The following is an 18,522-nucleotide window of genomic DNA, read 5'->3' on the forward strand; positions in this document are numbered from 1 at the left end:
GAAGAAAACAGAAATAATAGATAGGAATATTGGCGCAATAATGTAATAATGTATTAAACCTTTTATGTAATGCATGTATGGAATGTACTAAATTTCAAACACTTTTCATTTTCATAGTATCCATGTAAGAGATGAGTTCTCGTTCGAAACCCTGATACTTCGAGAGAGATTGTCCGTTTTGTACACGAAGTGCATCCAGTTTTTGTCGTAGCCCTCTCAACTTTTTAACACATGCTATGTGGGTGAAATGATGATAGCATGCCAACTTTCAACATTTTTAGAGTTAATTTGTAGTGCTTTTCAATTTCAGGGTCAACTAGCTCAAAAAAAAAAGTAAATGCACGAAATATACCAAATGAAGTTAGAAATTGTTGAAATTTTGTGATGTGCCTTTGAATGGTGCATTTTCAACACACAAAAAGTATGGAGTTCAAATAAGTTCAAAAAAATGAAATCCCTTTGTAAGAGATGAGTTCTCGTTCGAAACCCTGATACTTTCAGAGAGATTGTCCGTTTTGTACACGAAGTGCATCCAGTTTTTGTCGTCGCCCTCTCAACTTTTTAACACATGCTACGTGGGTGAAATGATGATAGCATGCCAACTTTCACATTTTCAGAGTTCATTTGTAGTGCTTTTCAATTTCAGGGTCAACTAGCTCAAAAAAATAAGTAAATGCACGAAATACACCAAATGAAGTCAGAAATTGTTGAAATTTTGTGATGTGCCTTTGAATGGTGCATTTTCAACATAAAAAAAGTATGGAGTTCAAATAAGTTCAGAAAAATGAAATCCCTTTGTAAGAGATGAGTTCTCGTTCGAAACCCTGATACTTCGAGAGAGATTGTCCGTTTTGTACACGAAGTGCATCCAGTTTTTGTCGTAGCCCTCTCAACTTTTTAACACATGCTATGTGGGTGAAATGATGATAGCATGCCAACTTTCAACATTTTCAGAGTTCATTTGTAGTGCTTTTCAATTTCAGGGTCAACTAGCTCAAAAAACCATTGCAGAACATATGACCAAATTAATACAAGTTCATCATCACATTAAAGCCAAAGAACAGTAGTGATCAAATGTTATTATTGCAAAAAATAAATACATAAAGTTCTCTCATAAAACAACATACAACTATGTAAAACATTTAAATGCAACAACAAACGCGATCAAAATCGCAACTAAGGTAACAATTGACCCAACAACATAATGATACCAAGCCTCTTTATCAATGGCATATTTTCTAATATTCCTAATCTTCAAGCGCATTTCATCCATCTTCAAGCGCATTGCATCCATCTTCAACCGCATCGCATCGATCTTCATGTTGCGATCATCGATGACATCGGCGACATGCAACTCCAGTTCCATATTCTTATCCTCAATTATTTTCAATTTTTTCTTCAAGTATTTCTTTTCTTTTTCAACCAAATTTAACTTCTCGACAAGAATTTTTATGTGGGTTGGAATTTCCGGTTCACATACCTCCTAGATTAAAAAAATATATGTCACGTTGGTCGTCATAATTGTCATAAACAGTAAATAAAACAAATAGTTATAAAAGATAATATATACCACATCCCAATTATAGACAGGACGAGGGCCGACGGAGGCGGATACCAAAACCATCGCACTATATAATAACAAAAAATAATGAAAGTGAGTAATTTATACAAGTATGTATCTAAATCATAGAAGATTTTTTTTTTAAAAGAAGATAAGAACAAGAGGCTCACCACGGTGGTGCTCGCGACGAGATCGGCATGGGGCGATCGACAATGGTGAGGACGGGCACGGGACGACACCCTACGCATGTGCAGACTCTAAGAAGTTAATTTGATCATTTGAAATGAGCTACACTAGCAATGACAAATGAAAGGATGAAGTAGCTAACCTTTTAAAACACTTGTGCAGTTGGTGCACGGCCAAACCTAGACAAATATTAAGGAAAATGGAGCTTGGAGGTCGAGCTTGGAGAGGAGAAAGCTTAAGTAGAGTGGCTCGGGCATTTCATCGAACACGTCATGTGCATGAACTAGAGTGGCAAGAGCATGGCATGGTCACACTTCAACAACCAAAAAACAGGGGATATGGTGGGCAGGGGCGAGGGTTTATATAGGCAAAACTTTAGTCCCGGTTCGTTCCACGCCCCGGGACTAAAGGCCCCTGCTTCCCGCCTTCTGGTCTGCCGAAAAAGGGCCTTTAGTCCCGGGTCGTGGCTCCACCCGGGACTACAGGGGTGTCTTTAGTCCCGGTTCGAGCCACGCCCCGGGACTAAAGGCCTCTGCTTCCCGCCTTTTGGTCTGCCGAAAAAGGGCCTTTAGTCCCGGGTCGTGGCTCCACCCGGGACTAAAGGGGTCTTTAGTCCCGGATCGAGCCCCGAACCGGGACTAAAGATCCACCTGTATAAGCGGGAGTTAGAAAATTTCGAACCCAAATCGTCCATTTCTCTTCTTCTTCCTCTCGTTCTCCTGCCCGGCGCGGCACAGCTAGCGACGAACTCGACGACGCCATCAGGCTGCCCGCCGTCCTGCTCGCCGCCGCCTGCCGTCCTCCTCGCCGCCGCCGTCCTCCTCGCCGCTCGTCGCCCTCCTCGCCGCGCGCCGCCGCCCTCCTCGCCTCGCGCCGTCGGCACCTCCGGCCGGTAAGCCCCATGCCCGCTCATCCCCAACACTCCGGCCAGCACAAGCAAAGAAGAAAAAGGAGAAGAAAAGAAGAAAAAGGAGAAGAAAGGAAGAAAAAGGAGAAGAAAGGAAGAAAAAGGGAAGGAGAGAAGAAAAGAAGAAAAAGGAGAAGAAAAGAAGAAAAAGGAGAAGAAAGGAAGAAAAAGGAGAAGAAAGGAAGAAAAAGGGAAGAAAAGAAGAAAAAGATTTTTTTTGTCATTTAATTCATATTGTTATTAGGTTTGTGCTAGATTATTAGGGTTAGTAATATGTAGAATTAGGAAAAAGGAAAATAACAAGAAGAGGAGAAGAAAAGAAGAAAAAGGAGAATAAGAAGAGGAGGAGAGGAGAAGAAGAGGAAAAATATAAGAAGAGGATAAATAGAAGAAGAGGAAAAATTAGTGTAGGGTTACAAGAAGAAGAAATATTTTTTTTGTCATTTAATTTTGCTATTGTATAGTGTATATGCTTAAGTGTTAATAGTGTTTCTTAGATTATTGCTTAATTTTGCTATTGTATATGCTTAAGTATTAATAGTTTAATTTTGCTATTGTATATGCTTAAGTGTTAATAGTTTATTTTTATCAAGAAAATTAATAGAACTAGTTTAATTTTGCTATTGTATATGCTTAAGTGTCCGGGACTAGGCTCCGCCCGGCTCGTATTTTAGAGTTTAGGTTCTAGCCAAGACCCGGGACTAAATGTCCTCCTATATAAAACGACACTTCGAAGTTTCCAACCCCTCTTATATAGTTTGTTAGTTTATTAGTTAATCAAATGTCCGTTTTTTGCAGAACTATGGATCCACATATCAGGAACCTCGAAGAGGAAGAACTTCTCGAAGATATAATCAAAGACGGCCCCGACGTTGAACCAGCTGAATCTCCGACGTCATATCTAAACGACTCCGGATATGGAATGGAGGTCGAGTGACACGAAGATGAAGCCGATGGGGCAGGAGATAGGTCCAATGACGGAGAAGGTGATAGCTCCACTGATGGAGAAGCCGGTGGAGAAGCCGGTGAAGAAATAATAAAGTCCAGCGAGGTATACATATGAAGTTCGACAATCACTTGTAATATGTGAAAAATATTGGAGATAGCTCTATATTGTATACATATACATTCATTTGACGAATGTTTCTCCCTCTTAGGCCTCCACATCGACCAAATCTACGAAACGAGGCCCGACTAGAAAGTTGGATGCACAGACGCATTACACCTTTGAGGTGATAATGCCTACGGGCAAACCCAAGCTCCCTAAGAATGCTGCTGACACATTCAAGAAGCAATGCAGAGTTCTCGTTAGGGATCACGTCCCGATCAGCATTCGGGAGTGGAACAAGCGCAATGGGGCAGCCGAAAGTGACTATGTTGCCAAAAGGTACAAAGATAATCTTCGGAATGATCTCATGTCACATTTCAACCTGCCAGAATGTGAGAATGAAGACGCCGCAGACAAACTAAGGGCCAAAGTCAAGCAGTGGACTCTAAAGAAGATGGCCGAACTGTTCCGTAGCTGGAAGAAGAAGCTATGGAAAAACTATCTGAAGACAAAGAAAGTGCCAGTATTCGAGGGGTATCTAGCCAAGCAAGCGAATCACTGGAAGGCATTTCAAGAGTACAAGGAGTCAGAAGATGCCCAGGCATTATCAGAAAAGAACAAGATAAATGCCGACAAGAAGAAATATCACCACAAGCTGGGGCGAGGGGGCTATGAGACTGCCATCCCAAAGTGGGATAAGAAAGAGCAAGATCTGATAGATAAAGGCATCGTACCTGAACCACTCCGTGATGAGTGGGAATTGAGACCAAGAAATTGGTTCCTTGCGCATGGTGGGTCGTACGACGAAACAACAGGGGACCTCATCTGCAATGACGATCTTAGGATACCCAGGGAGAATTGGAAAAGGATAGTGAAAGAAATTAAGGAGGGACAAAGAAAGTTCACTACAGATAGAGATAAAGATTTGCTCACACTGGTCCTCGGCAATGACGAACATGGAGGACGAACGCGAGGCTTCGGTCCTTCTTACCCGTGGTGGCTTGGGTTTGCCAGAGACCAAGACACTTACAGAAGCCGAGAGAGAGCAAAGAAGCGGCAGCAGGATGAGGAGAATGACAAGTTCAACCAGTTGCTTTCCAGGATTAACGAGCAACAGAAGCAGATTGATGAGCTTAGAGGAGTACCGCGCCAGGAAGATCCTGAAGTTGATATTACCGGCGCCCCATCTAAGCGGAAAAGCAGCGTGGCTGAATCTGAGGCCCCGCCCGACGATGAACGAAGAATAATAGAGGGCGGTCCCGGCTACCCCGTGGATGGAATCAAGGAGTCAACATCATGTGAACTCCATCAGAAATTCAAGAACATATCCATGAAGGTGGCCGTCGGACAAGCTTTACCTTCTGGCTCCGATGCACGCTGGCATGGCCGTGAGATTCTAGCTGGCTTTGCTAAAGTCGGGGTGGATGAAATCATTACGGGGTTTAATGATATGGAGCTCGACATAGCTGGACCCGAAGATGAGAGGACACTCGGAGAAGTACTGGGTGGAGTCATCCTATGGGACAAGAACTACATCAAGCTTCCAGGCTCGGCCCCAAGGACAACACCGCCTCCGAGTCGTCGCAGGTCACCTACACCTCCATTACCTCCAAGCCCTCCACATGACGTCGGCCAGCACAACACGAGTCCATCTCGATCACCGCCGCCGGACTTGGGTCGTCCGTCTCCGCCGCCGCCTGCTCCGGATACAAAGCCTGAGCCTGCCACGGATACAAAGCGGAAGCGTGCCACCAAGAACGCTCCGCCGACGATTCCTAAGCCACAGAGCACCCCAAAGCGCAAACGGTTGCCCCTCCCAAAGGAACGTCATGCTAATCTTCCTATCAGACCTTATGATCGTACCCCCGAGGAAAACGCCAGTATAGCAAAGGAACATCATGATGCGCAGATGAAAAAGAAGGAACCCGAGCCCCGCCCGGAATACACCGAGAAGCAAATAGCATTTGCAAAATACTTCACGACCCTTCCATCACAGTATGACTTACACCATAAGCCTGATGACTATACACTCACATTGCAGAAGGAAGTGAAAAAGAGCAGATTACGTGCAAGCCCTCCACATGACGTCGGCCAGCACAACACGAGTCCATCTCGATCACCGCCGCCGGACTTGGGTCGTCCTTCTTCGCCGCCGCCCGCTCCGGATACTAAGCGGGAGCGTGCCACCAAGAACGCTCCGCCGACGATTCCTAAGCCATAGAGCACCCCAAAGCGCAAACGGTCGCCCCTCCCAAAGGTACGTCATGCTAATCTTCCTATCAGACCTTATGATCGTAACCCCGAGGAAAACGCCAGGATAGCAAAGGAACATCATGATGCGCAGATGAAAAAGAAGGAACCCGAGCCCCGCCCGGAATACACCGAGAAGCAAATAGCATTTGCAAAATACTTCACGACCCTTCCATCACAGTATGACTTACACCATAAGCCTGATGACTATACACGCACATTGCAGAAGGAAGTGAAAAAGAGCAGATCACGTGCAAGTGCAAGTGGGAGCAAATCAAGTTCAACTACAAGCAAGAAAAAATGAGACGTTCCTCAGCTTGGACAACATGCCAAACAGTCGATCCGACCCCTCAAGGTGTTAACCGAGAATGTAACCCTCCGGTGCAGGGGCTAGCTTTAGAAAGAGCAAAGGAGTTGGCGGCTGCATGTGGTGTCTCGGTTGAAGAATTGCTGTCTTCCCAAGACGACAGGATACCCAAGGCTGTGGTAGCCCCTAAGCCACAGTTTGTCATGGGTGAGCCTTTGGTCAGCAAAGATGATCTCCCAACAAATATGCGTTACTTGCATCAATGGTACTTAAGTGAATCAAAGAATGGGAGAACGATGATCGTGCTGAGTGTCCCACAGGAGTACTACGGCCGTCCCGAACAAATCCATATCGACTTTGATGAACTCTTCCAGATGTACAATGGCGACGCCCTCGACAAATTGCTTATGAGTTGCTATTGTGTGTAAGTTTTTCAATTCGTTGTCTACATATAACTTGTTTAGTTATTTCAATTCATTGTCTATATATAACTTGTACTCTATTATGCAGAATGAAGATTCTGGATTGTAAAAGTAAGAGCATCCTAAATATTGGGTTTATTGACCCAGATAAAATACATATAGCGACGCTAACTAATTATCCCAAGGAGACGGAGGAAAACCTTCTTAGGTTTCTAATGGATCAAAATTTCTGTGACCACATACTGTTTCCATACAACTTCAGGTGAGGGTCTTTACTCTGTTGTGTCCATTCACTTATAAATGTAACTGATAAGTTACTCACACACACACACACACACACACACATATATATATATATATACATGTGCAGCTTCCATTGGATTCTGTTGGACATTCAAATTGATAAGGGAAGAGTTGATGCCTTCGACCCATTATCGAGACCCTTGGAACTGTTCCAAAGCCTGCAGGACATGCTCCAAGGGTAATTTCAATCATTCTTGCGCTCTATCGGTCTCTTTCGATTATTTTCTGATATATCAATTAATGAAAAACTTAGCGAATCATTATCCTTGTCGGGCAGGATTTGGAAGCGGTTCAAGTGCGTGACTCCCGGTATCGAGCATGAGAAGCTGACCTTTAGAGCGGCTCAGGTAAGTAGTAGTATGATATACTTCTATTTTCAATACATTTATGATGCTAGATTATTATTTTGATTATATATATCCTATTCTCGTAAAGTGCGACCAGCAGCCACGGGGAACGCATCTATGCGGATACTATGTTTGCGAGACCATTCGCACGTTTACCTCTGAGCACAAGGATCACAGATTCGACGTAAGCAATGAACATTCACACCTCTATTTTTACCCTTCATTCTTTGTTATCATGATTGATATTCATATTCATCTCCTCTTCTTATATAGCACACGGCCATGACGACGAAGGTCCTACCAGAGCAACGCGCGATTGCTGTTGCAGAGGAGCTTGCGACCTTTCTGAGGACGGAAGCTATAGATGACAAAGGACGATTTAGTGTAGCTAGGGGCCATTACTGATGTTCGTCCATGTAATCCAATAGACGGGCTCTAGTCCCGATAATTCAGATCTCCATATAATTGTATATATATGCTCGCTCGTAAGATAAGTTAACCTTATATATATATACGCATAATTATTTCTATTTAAATTATATGAAAACTAATTCCCGAACACCAAACAAGGCATCACGTTAATCTCCCGAACACCTAAACCCTAACACCGTAAAACCCAAAAATAATTTCATTAAAAAAACCCCGAAAATAAGCAAAATCTGAAACTCTTTAGTCCCGGCCCGTGTAACGAACCGGGACTAAAGGTCCTGCCCGTGGGGCGCTACGAGGCGCCCACGTGGAGCACCTTTAGACCCGGCTTGTAACAGGGCCGGGACTAAAGGTTAGGCCTTTAGTCCCGCCCCTTCAGTCCCGGTTGGTGAACCGGGACTAAAGCCCCTTACGGGCCGGGGCTAAAGGCCCCGTCCCCACTAGTGTGTATTCACTTATTATTTTGAGCTATAAGACCATGAAATTGAAAAGCATTTGAAATAAACTCTGAAAAGGTTCCAAGTTGGCATGGTATCATCATTTCACCCACATAGCATGTGCAAGAAAGTAGAGATGCTTACGGCAAAAACTGGATGCACTTCGTGTATAAAACGGACAATCTCTTTCGAAGTATCACGGTTTCATACGGAAACTCGTCTGTTACAAAGGGATTTCAATTCTGTTGAACTTATTTGAACCTCCTTGTTTTTCTGTGTTCAAAATGCACCATTCAAAGCCACATCATCAATTTACAACCCTTTCTGACTTCATTTGTTATTTTTCATGCATTCACTGATTATTTTGAGCTATAAGACCATGAAATTGAAAAGCATTTGAAATAAACTCTGAAAAGGTTCTAAATTTGCATGGTATCATCATTTCACCCACATAGCATGTGCAAGAAAGTACAGAGGCTTACGACAAAAACTTGGTGCACTTCGTGTACAAAACAGACAATCTCCTTCGAAGTATCGGGGTTTCATACGGAAACTCGTCTGTTACAAAGGGATTTTAATTTTTTTGAACTTATTTGAACCCCCTTGTTTTTCTGTGTTCAAAATGCACCATTCAAAGCCACATCATCAATTTACAACCCTTTCTGACTTCATTTGTTATTTTTCATGCATTTACTAATTATTTTGAGCTATAAGACCATGAAATTGAAAAGCATTTGAAATGAACTCTGAAAAGGTTCCAAGTTGGCATGGTATCATCATTTCACCCACATAGCATGTGCAATAAAGTAGAGAGGCTTACGGGAAAAACTGGATGCACTTCGTATACAAAACAGACAATCTCCTTCGAAGTATCAGGGTTTCATACGGAAACTCGTCTGTTACAAAGGGATTTCAATATTTTTGAACTTATTTGAACCCCCTTATTTTTCTGTGTTAAAAATGCACCATTCAAAGCCACATCATCAATTTACAACCCTTTCTGACTTCATTTGTTATTTTTCATGCATTCACTAATTATTTTGAGCTATAAGACCATGAAATTGAAAAGCATTTGAAATGAACTCTGCAAAGGTTCCAAGCTGACATGGTATCATCATTTCACCCACATAGCATGTGCAAGAAAGTAGAGAGCCTTACGGCAAAAACTAGATGCACTTCGTGTACAAAACGGAGAATCTCTTTCAGAGTATGAGGGTTTCATACGGAAACTCGTCTATTAGAAAGGGATTTCAATTTTGTTGAACTTATTTGAACCCCCTTGTTTTTCTGTGTTCAAAATGCACCATTCAAAGCCACATCATCAATTTACAACCCTTTCTGACTTCATTTGTTATTTTTCATGCATTCAGTGATTATTTTGAGCTATTAGACCATCAAATTGAAAAGCATTTGAAATGAACTCTGAAAAGGTTCCAAGTTGGCATGGTATCATCATTTCACCCACATAGCATGTGAAAGAAAGTAGAGAGGATTACGGCAAAAACTGGATGCACTTCGTGTACAAAACGCACAATCTCCTTCGAAGTATTAGGGTTTCATACGGAAACTCGTCTGTTAAAAAGGGATTTCAATTTTTTTGAACTTATTTGAACTCCCTTGTTTTTGTGTGTTCAAAATGCACCAGTGAAAGCCACATCATCAATTTACAACCCTTTCTGACTTCATTTGTTATTTTTCATGCATTTACTGATTATTTTGAGCTATAAGACCATGAAATTGAAAAATATTTGAAATGAACTCTGAAAAGGTTCCAAGTTTGCATGGTATCATCATTTCACCCACATAGCATGTGCAAGAAAGTAGAGAGGCTTACGGCAAAAACTGGATGCACTTCGTGTACAAAACAGACAATCTCCTTCAAAGTATCAGGGTTTCATACACAAACTCGTCTATTACAATGGGATTTCAATCTTTTTGAACTTATTTGAACCCCCTTGTTTTTCTGTGTTCAAAATGCACCATTGAAAGCCGCATTATCAATTTACAACCCTTTCTGACTTCATTTGTTATTTTTCATGCATTTACTGATTATGTTGAGCTATAAGACCATGAAATTGAAAAGCATTTGAAATGAACTCTGAAAAGGTTCCAAGTTAGCATGGTATCATCATTTCACCCACATAGCATGTGAAAGAAAGTAGAGAGGATTACGGCAAAAACTGGATGCACTTCATGTACAAAACGGACAATCTCTTTCGAAGTATCAGTGTTTCATACGGAAACTCATCTGTTGCAAAGGGATTTTAATTTTTTTGAACTTATTTGAACTCGCTTGTTTTTCTGTGTTCAAAATGCACCATTCAAAGCTGTAAGACCATGAAGTTGAAAAGCATTTGAAATGTACTCTGAAATCAAAGTACATACATAGTTCTCCAGAGCATTAAAACCAAAGTACATACATAGTTCTCATTGAACAACATATAGCTCTCGAGAGCATCTAATTAAACCATACATTGAAATTATGTAAAACATTGCAATGCAAAAACAAATGCGGTCATAACCACAACCAAGGTAATAACTGATCCAACTGCATAATGATACCAAGCCTCGGTATGAATGGCATATTTTCTAATCTTTTTAATCTTCAACCGCATTGCATCCATCTTGATCTTGTGATCATCGACGACATCCGCAACATGCAACTCCAATATCATCTTCTCCTCCTCAATTTTTCTTTTTTTTCCTTCAAGTAATTGTTTTTTTCCTTCAACTAAATTTAACCTCTCGACAATAGGGTCGGTTGGAATTTCCGGTTCAACAACCTCCTAGATAAATAAAATCTATGTCACATTGGTCGGCATAATTGTCATAAACAATAAATGAAACAAATAGTTATGAAAAGATAATATATACCACATCTGAATCATAGACAGGACGAGGGCCGATGGGGGCGGATACCAAAACCATCGCACTATATAATAACAAGGAATAATAAAAGTAAGAAAATTAGACAAGTATCTATCTGAAGTCAAAAAAAATTTCTTTCAGAAAGATGACAAGAACAAGAGGCTCACCACGGTGGTGCCGGCGACGAGATCGGCGCGGGCGATCGACGGCGGTGAACACGGGGGGGGAACGGGGCGTGACGGACCGCTAAATCTAGACAAATCTCGTTGAAAATGGAGCTCGGAGGTCGAGTTTCGAGAGGAGAAAGCTTAACTAGTGTGGCTCGGGCATTTCATCGAACACCTCATGTGCATAGGAGGTGAACTAGAGCACCCAAATGCCCTCCCCTCGCCGGCTTGACAAAAACAGAGCACTGTGGAGTGCTCTGCCGCGGCGGTGGGTATATGTAGGCAAGTTATTTGTCCAGGTTCGTGGCATGAACCGGGGCTAAAGCCAACCCTTCTGTCCCGGTTCAAGCCACGAACCGGGACTAATGGTTGTGGACCAGCAGCGAGGACCATTGGTCCCGGTTCGTGGCTCGAACCGGGACAAATGGTTCCACACGAACCGGGACCAATGCCCACGAGGCCCCGGCCGGCCCCCTGGGCTCACGAACCGGGTCTAATAACGCCCATTGGTCCCGGTTCTTGAAGAACCGGGACTGATGGGCTGGCCAGGACTGAACGGTAGCCCTGTTTTCTACTAGTGATGGATAGTCTAAGCTCCATATCCAGAGCAACTCCCACTTTTAATTCCTCATAAAAATAGATTAATTCAGAGCTATTTTAGATACAACACTAAGATACAAGTTATGTGAAATTTTACCAAAACTTTAATGCGTATGATACAATTTGAGATACAATGCACTCATAGTGCGCTGACATTAATTATTCCTAGTTAATAACTAAAGCTGTCTTATTTCATGCAGAAAAGGATATAGAAGAATTAATTTGGACGTAATCAATGTTTGCCTATTTCCAAGGCGCGTGACCTTACATATTGATTTTTTAAATGTGCCTAATAAATCATAGATGGGCAAGTATCTGATTAAATTAACTTATCAATTCGTATACTCCCTCCGTTCTTTTATATAAGATGTATTTGTTTTTTTATAAAATTTCATAATGTGAGGTGTATTTTATAAATTCTTGTAATTTCCTTATTAATCCTAAAAAAAAAAGTATCTCTCTCATGATTGTATGTATCTCTAATTTTAGAAATTATAAAACTATCTCTCTCGATGTGTGTATCTCTTATTTTCCTAGACTCAATAATTTACTAGCCACTAAACAATAAATTTCCCAAGGATAATTTTATCCTAACACCTCTATAATTATGTGTCTTGATCACCGTACCGAAAATTATACACTTTACATTAAAGAATGGAGGTAGTATAGTACTAGAAAAATAGTCTTGCATTGCTAGAGGATGGGATGTTACCATATTTAAAAAGTGGTGGCATGTAACAGACTGTCCCCGTTCATCACTGTCTTCGCGTGGTCGGTGTCGTCGTCCATCATCGCTTGGTGGTCCCATGGCGTGTGTTGTCCTCGTCCGTGAACATTTCGACTTATGGCGCCACTTGTCCTTGTTCGTGAATATTTCGGAAACCGTCAGCAGGTGGATGTCCTGTAGAGCACACAATCATCACACATCTTGTCGACCACTTGACCGTGAGCGCATGGTGGTCACTATACAGTTTGGCAAGCACTAAGAGCATCTCCGACAGCCTTTGTATATTTGGCTAGGATTATTAAAAACTGAAAATATAGCAACTTGCCTCAAAAATGTTGCTCCAACAGCCTTTGTATAAGTGCCATCTCATAAATTGTTTTACAAAGTTTGCTATATTTGCACCCACACTTAGTATATTTGCAAAGTAGAGAGGCACTTGCTTTAATTTTTAGCAGCCCAGTTTTTGTGGTCTCCTATATCCCTTTGTTTCATTGACAAGTGGACCCCACCGCCCCCTAGATTCCTGCTACCCTGTCCCTGGCACAGGTCCCTACGTGTCATTTATAGGCTTGTTAAATTTTATAGCAATGTTGTTGGAGCAAAAAAATATTGGGGTTGCTAAATCTTCTCTTTCCTCTAACTATACCCAGTTTTTACAAGTCAGAATAACAATGTAGTTAAAGATGCTCTAATCGACCATGTGGTTGAGAGCTTGCTGCTAGTCGCTAACGTCAATGAGAGCCTGTTGCCCGCCCTCGCCAAACGAGGGCTTTCAAATTTACTCAACACGATTAAATGTTTGTCTAATTAATTAATTGCATACCTAATTAAAGATTTTTTTTAATTATTTGCGAAAATAGACTCCCTAATTAATTAATTACTTGTCCAATTGAAAAGATTCCACCTTCTAATTATCTACAACCCTAATGAACATTCTATGTAACTAAATTATTGCTTTAATGACTTGGTTGCCATATTGTTTCGGGCATGAATATATTTGTATTTAAATGGGCCTATTAATTGCACATGTACTAAATTGTATTAATGAATTGATTTTCAAATTGATCCGGTGCCCATTTATCAATTGTTGTTTGCATTAATGGCTGCGTGTGAAACGACGATGTATCAACTTTGTTTAATAACAAATATTTTAAAAAATATATATTTCTAATTTCGGAATGCTACCACCTATATATAACTGCTTAAATACACGTACAATTAAAGCGAGAGCCTTGCATTGCTTCCTGACACCTCAAATTAGTAACCCAACTGCTCCACCGATGGCTTCTAAGATCACCAGTGCCATGGTCATGTATGTATTGATTCTGGCACTCCTTGCATATTCAGGTTAGTACGGGGCTAAGAGCATCTATATCAGATCCCGTAAACCAGGCCATCTGATAAAATAACTGGTGGTATGCGGGATGGAGTGGGTTTTCCGGGCGCAAATAGATCCCCCAAAATCAGCCGTCCAAGATTTTTTTTGTGGGATCCCATTTCCGCGAGTCTAATTCTTCCATATCCACGGAATTTTGCTTGATTTTGCTGGCCCCCTTCCTTTTGCGACTTGCTTCAGTTCGCGCCTCCTCTGCCCGCCGCTGCAAATCTTCGCTCGTTCTTGCTACCTCCGACAGCCCTGCGCTACCCGAAATCTCAGCCATCCCGCGTTGATTCCATTCCAGCAAGTTCCGGTGCGGGGGGGGGGGGGGTGGCCGTTTGTGTCCAGGCCTCGTGGCCACTGCCGTCACCATGGATCCTCCCCGAAGCTTGTCGCACAACCTTGTAGCTAGCGGATCTGTGTGGTTCCAACGACGGCGAGCCTCCGAATCGGTGGGATTTGCCCGCGAACATCGGAGGAAGGCGGGGGTGCTGCTTTGTTTTGCTTCGGCCGCCCGGGAGAAAAAATGGGCGATGCAGCTTTCTTCGGCCGGTGGGGAGAAGAAAGGGGCAGCATTACTTGCTTCAGCCATCGGGGAGTTGATAGGGGTGGCATGGCTTGTTTCAATCGACGCAAAACGGACCCCGTAAACGTGTCCCATAAAATATCTGCAGGATGGATTTAAAGGACTAGTTTTGCCGGAGCGCTTGCGACCCCGTAATTGCTTTTTAAGGTCACCCTTATATGATTTATGCGGGCCGATCGTTAGTGGGATCTGCTAAAGATGCTCTAAGAAGAGATGATGAGACCGAGCCATATGAAGGTGCATGTCGGTGCCAATGCTGCAAGATAGAGGCTATTTGTACTTGACTGCTTCACAATATTAATCTTGTATGTTATAATAAATTCTTTTTTATTATGTAGATGCAAGGCGTTGTACCCAACACCCAGCCAAGGTTCCAAATTGCATTGGTGGAATTGACAAAAACTGTGTGAAATGTTGCAATGGCGAAGGCTACCGTTACGGAGTATGTGCACCCACATGCAAATGCTCTCACTGCGGACCTGGATCATATCTCGATGAAAATGCAAAAATACAGTAAGACTTAAGTTTGTAACTAGCATGGACCAATAAGAGGATCAAGTATATTACTATTTCGACCCCGATAATGCCCAAACATCTGGGATTTGTCATTTCCACACTATTATATATATCCCTATCATTTTGAAAAATTTCTATAAATCTATGTGGATGGTGCTCCTTGTATATGTTGACTATATGTTTAAACTTGGGCATAACACAAGATGGGATGGTTAACGGCCTAGAGATATAAAAACTATTTAAAAAGGCCAAGCCTATGCCCAGCCTCACAAGAGTCCCTAAAATTGAGTAACTAACTAGAGGTTACCCCTTGCTGGGAGTATGTCAAGTGTCGCATCCAACTGCTGACACATGTCGCGTGTCAGGCTCTCCCTTTGATTTTTTTTCTGTAAGGGTTTTAGATGGGTTTTTGGCTTTTTCATTTTTGGCCGGTGTTTTCTATGTTTTGGAGAGAAAAGATCTTGAATTTTCCTTTGGCGGGGAAAACAATTAGTGCGACAAAAATTTGCTTCTTGTGGAGGCACATATTTGATTCCGCGAGAACCACAATGGTGCATCTTGAAAAGGAAAAAATGCCATGCTTCCATGAAAAGTACAAATTCACAAATACAAAAATGAGAAAAACAAATTTGCTTCAGTGAAGGCATTGGTTTTGTTCTGCGAGTGGCACAATTATGCTTCTGAAAAAAGAGAAAAATATATTTGCTTCCATACCTGAAGCACAAATTTATTTCTCGTAGAGGCACATATTTGTTTCTACGAGAGGCATGTGCCTCTCGAAAAGGGGAAAAATGACTTCATGAGAAACACAGATTTACTGCTAGCACATTTGCAAGGGAGCTTGTGTTCAAATAGGAGAGCACGGATCCTAGTCAGCTCATAGTCTAGCGCTACTCCATCAAACGGGGGTCCAATGCATTCTATTCGGTCCTAGTAGGTCGGCTCATGTACCCCGGTTCTTCTAATTTTGGGAAGGTTTTCGAAAGGTTGGTACTATTTTTTCTTTAGTTCTTTCAGTTTTTTTCTCTTTGGTTTACTGGTTTCCTTTCATTTTTATGTCTTAATTACACTTCTTTGCATTTTTTAAATTTGTGATTGTTTTCCAAAATTTGAATATATATTAAAATGTGGGACCTTTTAATCTTCATGTACATTTTATTCAAATTTGTGAATTTTTTATTCAGGAACATTTTCAATTTAGGAATATGTCTTAAATTTGTTCATTTATTAAATTTGTGATGTTTTTAAAATGTGGGACATTTTCTATATTTAGTAAACTGATGAACAGTTTTAGTTTTTGGAATATTTCAATTTTCATATAATTTAGAAATTTGGGAATTTTTCTGTTCTAAAATACTTTGTAAAATAGTTTATGAATATTTTTAAATTCATAATTTAAAAAATTATGTAATATATCTGAAAACCCGTTTTTCCCAGAAAATATTTCTGTAAACCAATTTAGGAAATAAAATCTGACCCTAACATGGTCGAGGCAGCCTCCTATATCTAAGTATTAAGAACCGATCAAACGGGCCATCCTAGTATGTAGCGCGCATAACTAACATGCCTGATTTATCACTGTCCTGTACATGTGCTAAGCATGTCGTATAAGGGAAAAAAATGACATGGTAAAGCAATTAAGAAGAAGAGGAGCACCTTGATATCCCAGGAAGAAATAATGTCAAACATATGACCCAATTCAAAACACTTAAATAAAGGAAGCTCAGCATATGACTTTTTTGTGATGGTAATCTTTATGCGACTATCCGCCATATAAAAGTCAAAGGGTGTCCTAGAAAAAGGCTTCTCGTGGGGTAAGTACTTTGGCAGCATGTGCATGTGCCGAGATTAACGTTCTCTGATGTTGAAAACAACAACTGTTACTTCACTGAATGTGAGAAAAAAGAAAAGAAATGGCCATATTCTTGCTGGTACTTTTGCAAAATAAAAATAAATTACTGCTACTTTCTTGTCCCTTTTTTATGACATAATACATACGCTGAATGCTCATATACACACAGATACATTCAGTTTTATGAATGCATGTACTACACCCTACCTTTAAGATTACCTCCAAGAGACTAAACCAAAAACATTATCTTGAGATTAACGAAGTAATCATCTTCTCTCACTAAACGCACATCACTGAAACACCTGAAATAAATTCAAAAATATATGATCACCGGTAACAAGTCTAGAACTCGAATCCTGGTGAGCTAAAGATACAACTATTCATTTTGCCCTTTTTTGTTGCATGAATAGATATTGAAGACGTTGCATGAGCTAAAGATACTTCAGGTAAGGAGCCGTTTTCAGAAGAAAAAAAATGTTACTTCAGGTAGATCTACACACGTCCACACGAGCTAGCAACATGTACATACGTGTTGCTTAGTTATAAGTTAGCCGGGCCGCAAACCAAACTGTGTTTGAATTGTTAGGAAGACAGTGCTATTTCCTGTCCATCAGAGTTAAAGTCGCAGACTTTGATTTTGGTGCCCCCATTTTTTTGGATTTATTTCAGGCCTTCCGACGGTGTTCGTTTAGTGGGAAAATATGTTTCTGTCGACTACGAAAGTTTCAGTGACGATTTCGTCAATCTCAAGATGTTGTGCTGCCTCAGTCTCTCAAAATTACTTATAGGAATAAGATGTGCATACATACGTTTATAGGGATCAGTATATGCACATATGCGAGCGGCTTTGATTGTTGTTGTGTTAAAAAAAAGTTAGGAGGGTCGAAAATTCGTATATACTACACTTCACGTTGACATCAGAATACCCGACTCAATCGCATTGGAAAATCACGAGCAGTCACCATGGGTAACGATATTTCCATCAACTATATATTGATATATAGATTCCGGAGAATCATATAACTGGAAGTCTACAATTGTCGACATACATTTCTCAATTAGATTGCAAAAACCTTTCAAATGATTCAGATCCAAAGACCATGGCCATGGCAAAGTGTGAACAACACTCGGACTGAACTCAAGCAAAGGGTACAATCTAGGTAGAAATAATCTTGCTCAATAATAGAAAGGTATTCATAAGCAATACCTGCACTAGTTTTCTTCTGGAAATAGAATTGAGAGCAACAAGGTGGTGAAACATAGAGCAAGTATTGTAGCACAAGGGTTCACGCAGATACCCAACTATTCTACAGAGGTGGAATCTCTTTCTTATAATTTATATCATTGGCAGTATAAAATCATCTATCTCTGCAGTTGATAGATGTAGTAATCACATATCCATGTGGATCACTAGATTCAAACATATATGATTGATTCTCAATGGAATCTCACTTCTGAATCAAAATGCAAAATGCAACATACATTGTGTAAAAATCAGTAAGTCACCATACGACTTATTGTTGTCGGTACATATGGTACAACCGACGCAGTGAGTTCCTCATACACAAAGATTACTCCTACAATGATGATTATCCATGTTTGTGGGTCTGCAATGTCGATGCATGTAATCA

General features: G+C 41.0%; 1 long non-coding RNA gene across 1 annotated transcript; it reads left to right on the top strand.

Moving 5' to 3' along the window:
* The first annotated feature begins 13,794 nt into the window (after nt 1–13,794).
* On the top strand, nt 13,795–15,180 carry LOC123441074. Its single transcript, XR_006630401.1, has 2 exons — nt 13,795–13,906; nt 14,862–15,180. It is a non-coding gene; the product is annotated as an uncharacterized LOC123441074 (long non-coding RNA).
* The last annotated feature ends 3,342 nt before the right edge of the window (nt 15,181–18,522 follow it).

Source organism: Hordeum vulgare, chromosome 3H, assembly GCF_904849725.1.
Source record: "Hordeum vulgare subsp. vulgare chromosome 3H, MorexV3_pseudomolecules_assembly, whole genome shotgun sequence".
In the NCBI taxonomy this organism is placed as follows: domain Eukaryota; kingdom Viridiplantae; phylum Streptophyta; class Magnoliopsida; order Poales; family Poaceae; genus Hordeum; species Hordeum vulgare.